At 43.7% G+C, this 7,333-nt stretch overlaps 1 pseudogene; it reads right to left on the minus strand.

Moving 5' to 3' along the window:
• Positions 1 to 4,649: 4,649 nt before the first annotated feature.
• On the minus strand, positions 4,650 to 6,882 carry LOC103261661 (annotated as a pseudogene).
• Between the last annotated feature and the right edge of the window lie 451 nt (positions 6,883 to 7,333).

The raw sequence follows: 7,333 nt of genomic DNA on the forward strand, positions 1-7,333 counted from the left end.
TAAAAGTGGTTGCCTAGGTTTTTATTTTGTGTGACATTAATTTAGTTGGCCAAAGTAAAATCTATCTGAAGAGCTGTCTGGCTTCACTCTTCACTGCTGCTCTTTGGCAAGTCTCGCATCAAAGGGCTGTTTGGAAGTTTATTCATGTTGAGGCTTTCTGGCTCCTTATACCAGCTTGGAATGAGAATCTATTTGGGAGATTAACTGTGTGGTTTCCTGGTATTGACTGAATCTTTTAATCAAGAATTATTGCATTGATTTTCCCTGGCTTAACCCCAGACCTGTTTCTAGGCAAGCATTGGCCCAGGAATTTTGGGCCAATTATGTCTTTTGTTCTAGTTCAGTTTAAATTTTGTTCCCATTAGCTATTTATTTTGCACGTCTTTATCTAGCTGCTAAATAATTTTCCATATAGAAAAGTGCTTGAGAGCCTCCCTATTCCAAGAAGTTCAGATAAAAAACAGCAACCATTCAGATTTGTACTTAGGCAAACCATCTTTAGAGAGAAGTATCTATTGAAGGGTTCTGTGTAGAAGGAATTGTTTTGAGTGATTTCCAAGTACACTTGCCCACACTGGGCTGAGTATTCAGCAGTTTTTGACTCAAAATAGCTTGACCCCCATGCTACACCATTCCTATTCACCCAATCTTGCCCCAAGCACATTTGCTTTGCTTTCCTGGATGGAAAAAGTCCTTAAAGGGAAACATTTTGCCATTGTGGAAGGAGGGGGGCAGAAGCACTAAAATTCATCAAAACCGATGAATTCAAAAATTGTTTTGAGTAGTGGAAAAAGTGTCTTGACAGGTATATTGTATCAAATGGAGGGTACTTTGAAGGCAACTAAAGTTTAAATATGTAAGAATAAATACACAATTTTTTAATAAATAAATTATGTCTTTTTGGTCTCCCTACACACACATACCACACACACACACACACACACACACACACACACACACACCATGTTATGCTTATTCATTCATCTATCTATGAGCATGTGTGTCGCTTCCATATTTTAAAAATTGTGAATAGTGCTGCTATGAACATAGATTTGCAAATATCTCTTTGAAAGTTGATTTTCAATCTTTTAAAGTATAAACTCAGAAGTGAAATTGATGGAGCATGTGGTAATTCCATTTTTAACTTTTTGAGGAATTACTATACTGTTTCCCATAGTGGCAGTACCATTTTACATTCCCACTAACAGTACCAATTTCTCCACATTCTCACCAGCATTTCTTTTCTTGTTTTTGTTAGTAACCATTCTGATGGGTGTGAGATGGTATCTCATTTTGATAATTTGCATTTCCATAGTGATTAGCGATGATGAGTATCTTTTCATGATCTTATTGATTATGTGAATATCTTCTTTTTTTAATTAATAAATAATTTTTAATTTTCCCTCTTTTAATTTTTATTTTAAAATTGTGGGGTACAATTCAGGATTAGGTATACAAATAGTCATTGCACAGATACCCATATTGATGAGGTGTGTCCGCCATTCCCCAGGCAGATGTCAACTACTGTAAATCCCACCTCCTCGCCCCCCTCCCCGGCAATTTCCCACTATTGTCAGTCCTTTTCTTATAGTATTATGGTAGTTGTTCAAGGTCCACTTATGAGTGAGAACATGTGATACTCAGCTCTTTGCTTCCGTGAAAGATCATTCAGTATTAGAAACTCTAATTCCATCCAGGTTCATGCTTTTGTTCATGCTTTTGTTCTTTATGACTGTGTAATATTCCATTGTGTATATGTACCACATTTTAAAAATCCAGTCCTCTTTTGATGTGCAGCATGGTTGGTTCCATGTTCTTGCTACTGTGAACAATGCTGTAATAAACATAAGTGTGCAGGTATCTGTTTTATAGAGTGACCTGAGTTCTTCTGGGTACATTCCCAGTAGGGGGATTGTGGGGTCATATGGAAGGTTGATTTTTAGAACTTTTAGGAATTGCCACACAGTTTTCCACAGAGCTGTACTAGTTTACACTCCCACCAACAGTGTAGAAGTGTTCCCGTTTTGCCACATACTCTCCAGCATCTGTTGTTTTTTGAGTTATTGATGATGGCCATTCTGACCGGAGTTAGGTTGTATCTCAGTGCAGTTTTAATTTGCATCTCCTTGATGACTAGTGAGGCTGAACAATTTTTCATGTATCTGTTGGCTGCTCGTATGTCTTCTTTTGAGTGTCTATTTATATCTTTTGCCCACTTTGTATGGGCTGTTTGTTTTTTTCTTTTTAGCATGTTTGAGTTCCTTGTAGATCCTTGATGTTAGGCCTTTGTCAGACATGGAGTTGGCAAATATTTTTTCCCGGTCTGTGGGCTGTCTCCCTGCTCACTTGATGGTTTCTTTGGCTTTGCAGAAGCTTGTCAGTTTGATGAGGTCCCACTTTAGTAACTTGGGTCTTCTCTCTCTCTTTTTAAATTTAGTTTACCTGCTAAACATTTGTCAATTTTGTTGATCTTTTCAACGAACCAACTTTTAGGTTTGTTATTCTCTTTTTTAAAACTCTGCTCTGATTTTTATTATTTCTTTCCCTGTGCTATTTTGGGTTTAGTTTGTTTTCTTTGTCTAGTTTTTGGAGGTGTAAATTTGGTTGTTAATTTGAGGTCTTTCCTGTTTTTAAAATTTTTTGTTTAAAATTTTAGATTCGGGGGTACACATGCATATTAGTTACATGGACATATTGTGTAGTGGTGGGGACTGGGTCTCAGGTGGCCCATTCCCTGAAAATAAACATTATGCCTCATAAGTAGTTTCTGTACCCACGTCCCTCACCTCCTCCACCCTTATTAGTGTTTCCAGTGACTATTATTTCTTTCCCTGTGACCATATAGTTTCCACATATGAGTGAAAACATATGGTGTTTGGTTTACTTAGAATCATGATCTCCAGCTCCATGTTGCTGCAAAGGACAAGATTTCATTTTTCAAGTCTGTGTAGTATTCCACGGTGCATATATATTTACCACATTTTTATTATTTAGGTTGATTCTCTATCTTGTAATTGTGAATTTTGCTGTGATGAACATGCGGGTACAGGTTTCTTTGTTATATAACAACCTCTGTTCCTTAGGGTAGATACCTAGTTGTGGGATTGCTGGATCCAATGGTAGATCTACTTTTACTTCTAAGAGTAATCTTTATACTAGAGGTTGCACTAATTTACACTTCCACCAAAAGTGTATAAGTGTTCCCTTTCTCTTCATCTGCACCAGCATCTATTGTTTTAAAATTTTTTTTAAAGAAAACGTTTTATATTTTTTAATATTTTTATTTTAAAGATGTGGGGTACAATTCAGGGTTAGGTATACAAATGTTCATTATTCAGGTACCCGTGTTTATGAGATGTGCTCCTCCCTCCCCTAGAAATTTCCCACTACTGCCAATTCCTTTCTTATAGTATTATGATAATTTTTCAAGGCTCACTTATGAATGAGAACATATGGTACTGGTTTTTTGTTTTTGTGATAGATCACTAAGTATGACAGACTCTAAATTCATCCAAGTTACTGCAAAGTCCATGTGTTTGTTCTTCATTATGGTTGCATAATATTCCATTGTGTATATGTACCACATTTTTTTAACCAGTACAACTTCGATGGGCAGCATGGTTGGTTCCATGTTTTTGCTGTTGTGAATAAAGCTGCAACAAACACAAGTGTGCAGGTATCTTTTTTGCTGAATTTTCTGAGTTCCTCTGGGTATATTCCCAACAGGTAGATTGCTGGGTCATATGGAAGGTCAATTTCTAGTTCTTTCAGAAATCAGCACACTGTCTTCCAAAGAGGTTGCACTAGTTGCATTTCCACCCGCAGTATAGAGTGTTACTTTTTCTTCACATCATCACCAGCATTTGTTGTTGCTTGTTTTATTAATAATGGTCATTTTTACTGAGGTTGGTGGTATCTCAGTGTGGTTTTGCTTTGCATTTCTCTGATAATTAGTGAGGCTGAGCGCTTTTCATGTGTCTGTGGCTGCCCGTATATCTTCTTTTGAGAAGTGTCTATTCATGTCTTTTCCCCACTTTTTAAAGTGGCTGTTTGTTTTTTTCCCTTTGGTGCATTTGAGTTCCTTGTAGATCCTTGATGTTAGGGCTTTGTCAGATATGCAGTTGGCAATATTTTTTTTCTATTCTGTGGTCTATCTCCCTGCTCTCTTGATGGTTTCTCTTGCTTTTCAGAAGCTCATAAGTTTGATGATGTCTCACTTGTCCATCTTATTTCTTTTTTTTTTGGTTGTTTCTAATATTTATTTTTCTGGTTATAAAAGTAATACGTGAAGAGCTTTGGATTTGGTGAGGATGTTTTGAGCCCTGGCCGTTTCGTACTACCTACGAGGATCTAGATCAAATCACTTCTCAGAACTACTGTTTCCCGATCTAGGAAACAGGATAGTGAGCCCTGTCTTGCCCACTCCAGAGGGCAGTGCAGATCAAATGAGATAACAGAGGGAAAGCACTTGGTAAATTGGAAAGTGCTGGCAAATAGGAGGGATTAGTGTCACCACCCTCAGCTGAGGTAGCACCAAGGTCTGAGCTCTTGCCCCCTTCCCCTCATCTAGCCTCTAAATACACACTCAAATGGAGGGTCACTGGCAGCCTTGGTTTGACGGAGTGAGGGAGGGGTCACACAAATCTTCCTTAGGCTTGGTCAGATAGGGCCTCACAGGGCCGATTCCAGAATCGGGCATCAACTGTGGCTAACTGGGTGAGGATTGCCCCCAACTTGGGCCCGTCCTCTGGGAAGCACTCGGAGAAAGATCAAATGAGGCCAGCAGCTGAGGCCTCATATTCCAGAAGCTGCACTTCTGAGCCTTCGAGGCAAGTGTTGAGCTGAACGATGAGCTTCCTTGTGTAGCAGCACCGTGTCCCTGAGGGTGAGAAAGCACTCGGGGGGCACATCAGTGACCGCTACGTATCCCTCGTACAGTGCCCGTCCTCTAGCCACATCCCCTGTGGACTTCAGTACCTGGAGTCTCCGTAGGAAATGCTCCAGGGTGGGCCTTCCCACGGACTGGATCTTGCTGCGGTCAAGATGGACCCGGGCATCTGGGCGCCCATCAGAACCTGTGGTGGGAGTGACGGTAATGAGACCCTCACCAGCCTCCAACAAGACCCTCAGGATCACAAACCGGGCCTGCATGTGGGCCTGTCACCAGTTGGAGGCTTCAGGTGTGTAGAACTCCAGAGCGAGCAGCCCGGCCCAAACCATGTTGAGCCAGTTCACATAAATCACATCTTCTGCATCAGTCCTCTCGAAGCCAAAGATCTCTAGCACTTGGGGGTGGAGACAGAGGTAGAGGTCCAGGCTCTCAGCCCGGCACTTTTCGTAGCTGGAGGCGATCGTGCTGAATTTGCTGTCCCAGTTCTCCCCACTGTGGTACCAGCTCTGGATCTGCTCCCCCGTCTCTGGGTTGATCACTGCCTCCTGGTCAAAGTTGAATACTCCTTTCTCATCCTCAACGAATAGCTTGCCGCTGCTGTGACCCAAAAGCTCTTGCAGCCCCACCTGCACGTCGAAGGAGGGCCCCTTCCAGCGGATGTACAGGTCCTTGTCATCCTCTTCCAGGAAGGTGAGCTTCTCCTGCTGCGTGGCATAGGCCACAGCCAGCACGTTCCCCAGAGACACATTCTTAAAGCCTTCTGTCTGCCTCAGGTCGTCGTAGTTGGGGATGTTGGTGCCAGCAGGGATGCCAGAGCCAGCGAAGGTGAGAACATCCAGAGAGGTGAAGTCGAGGGTGAGGAACTTGTCCTTCTCAAAGGCTGGGGGACAGGTCAGCTCCTTCAGCAGCTGTTCTGTGCTTGCCACCAGCCGCTTGAACTTGGCACTCATGGCCTTGTTCACCATGGCCATGAAGCCTCAAATTCTCCCTGGGAACCAAAGGGATCACGGTAGCTCTCAATGAACCCAATGTAGCTCTCCATGATGGGGCCCTTGTCCTGGATCCAGAAGTGGGGAACCCCTTTTGTGGGCTTCAATGGAGCCCTGGATGGAAGCTGTCTGTGTACTGAGCCAGCATCTGCTCCTGGTGGCTGTTGGCTGCATATGCCTTGGTTTTCTCCAGTTGCTCAAACACTTTCTGGAGGATGGGAGCATAGTCTCCCTGGGTCACCTGCAACTGGTTCCCCTGGAATTCATAGCTCTTCAGCTTGGAAGTCACTTCAGAGTCCAGAGCAGGCTCTGTGCCAAGCACAGAAGCCAGCTGCACCTCGTAGTGGGTCTTCCCTTCCTGGTCGACCTCCTTGAAGAGCCGTGTGTTGTAGGCACTGAGGTTCTGTGAGTCCAGAAAGTCTTGGACCAGTTTGGCATCTTCCATGGTACAATCCCCAAAGAAATAGGTGGTGATTCCCTCCTTCCCCAGCCTAAGGTGTTGCAGCCGTGGCTCCAGAGAGAACGTAAGCTCTCTGCAGGTCTGCCAGAGGCCCCTGACTTTTTCTGGGTGCCGCTGAGCTGCCTCACTCCCCAGGATGACATGTTCCAGCTTCTCCTTGGGCAGGTTGGGGACAAACTTGGTGTCACCAAAGGACTTGTAGTTGCCCATGTTGCAGTTGCCCATGTTGCAGTAGATACCCGCGGCATAGAACAGGAATGCCTGATACTCCTCCTCGGTGAGGCCCTCAGCCAGGGCATGTTGGCGCAGTTGGTCAGGACACGGAAGAGGCGGCTGGGTACCGAAGAGGCTGCTGAGCAGGCATAGATGTAGGGAGCCTCAGGGGAGGTCTGCAGCAGCACGGCCAGGCCTCCGTACCAGGCAGCCTGTGACAGTTGGTGGGCATAGAGGCGCTCTGTGGGTGACAGCAGGCAGAAGGTTTTGCAGTAGTCCAGGCCAGACATGCCGATGTCATTGGGCAGGATGTACTGGGTGTCCGCCATGGGCCCTGCAGCAGCTGCTCTGTTCGCAAACTCCCTATCTTATTTCTTATGGTATGGGCACTTAGGGTTCTGAATGGGAATTAGTTGTCAGTTCCAATTTCCATAAGGGTGTCTCCTGCATTTTCTAAGATTCTTATAGTTTGAGGCTTTATGTTTAGGTCTTTGATACATTTACAGTTAATTTTTGTGTATGATGTTAGATAGGGGTCCTGTTTCAGTCTTCTTCATGTGATCAGCTAGTTTTTCCAGGGCTATTTACTGAATAGATTCTCCCCTTCCCAGTGGTTGTTGTTGGAGGCTTTGTCAAAGATGAGTTGGTTGAGGAATTGAGGCTTTGCCTCCAGAATCTCTATGCTGTTCCATTGGTCTATATGCCGATTCTTGTACCAGTACCAGGCTGTTTTGATTACTGTGGACTTATAATAATGCTTGAAGTCTGGAAGTGTGATAC

This window comes from Carlito syrichta, unplaced genomic scaffold (genome assembly GCF_000164805.1).
Source record: "Carlito syrichta isolate Samal-C Ts95f unplaced genomic scaffold, Tarsius_syrichta-2.0.1 Scaffold303978, whole genome shotgun sequence".
NCBI lineage: Eukaryota > Metazoa > Chordata > Mammalia > Primates > Tarsiidae > Carlito > Carlito syrichta.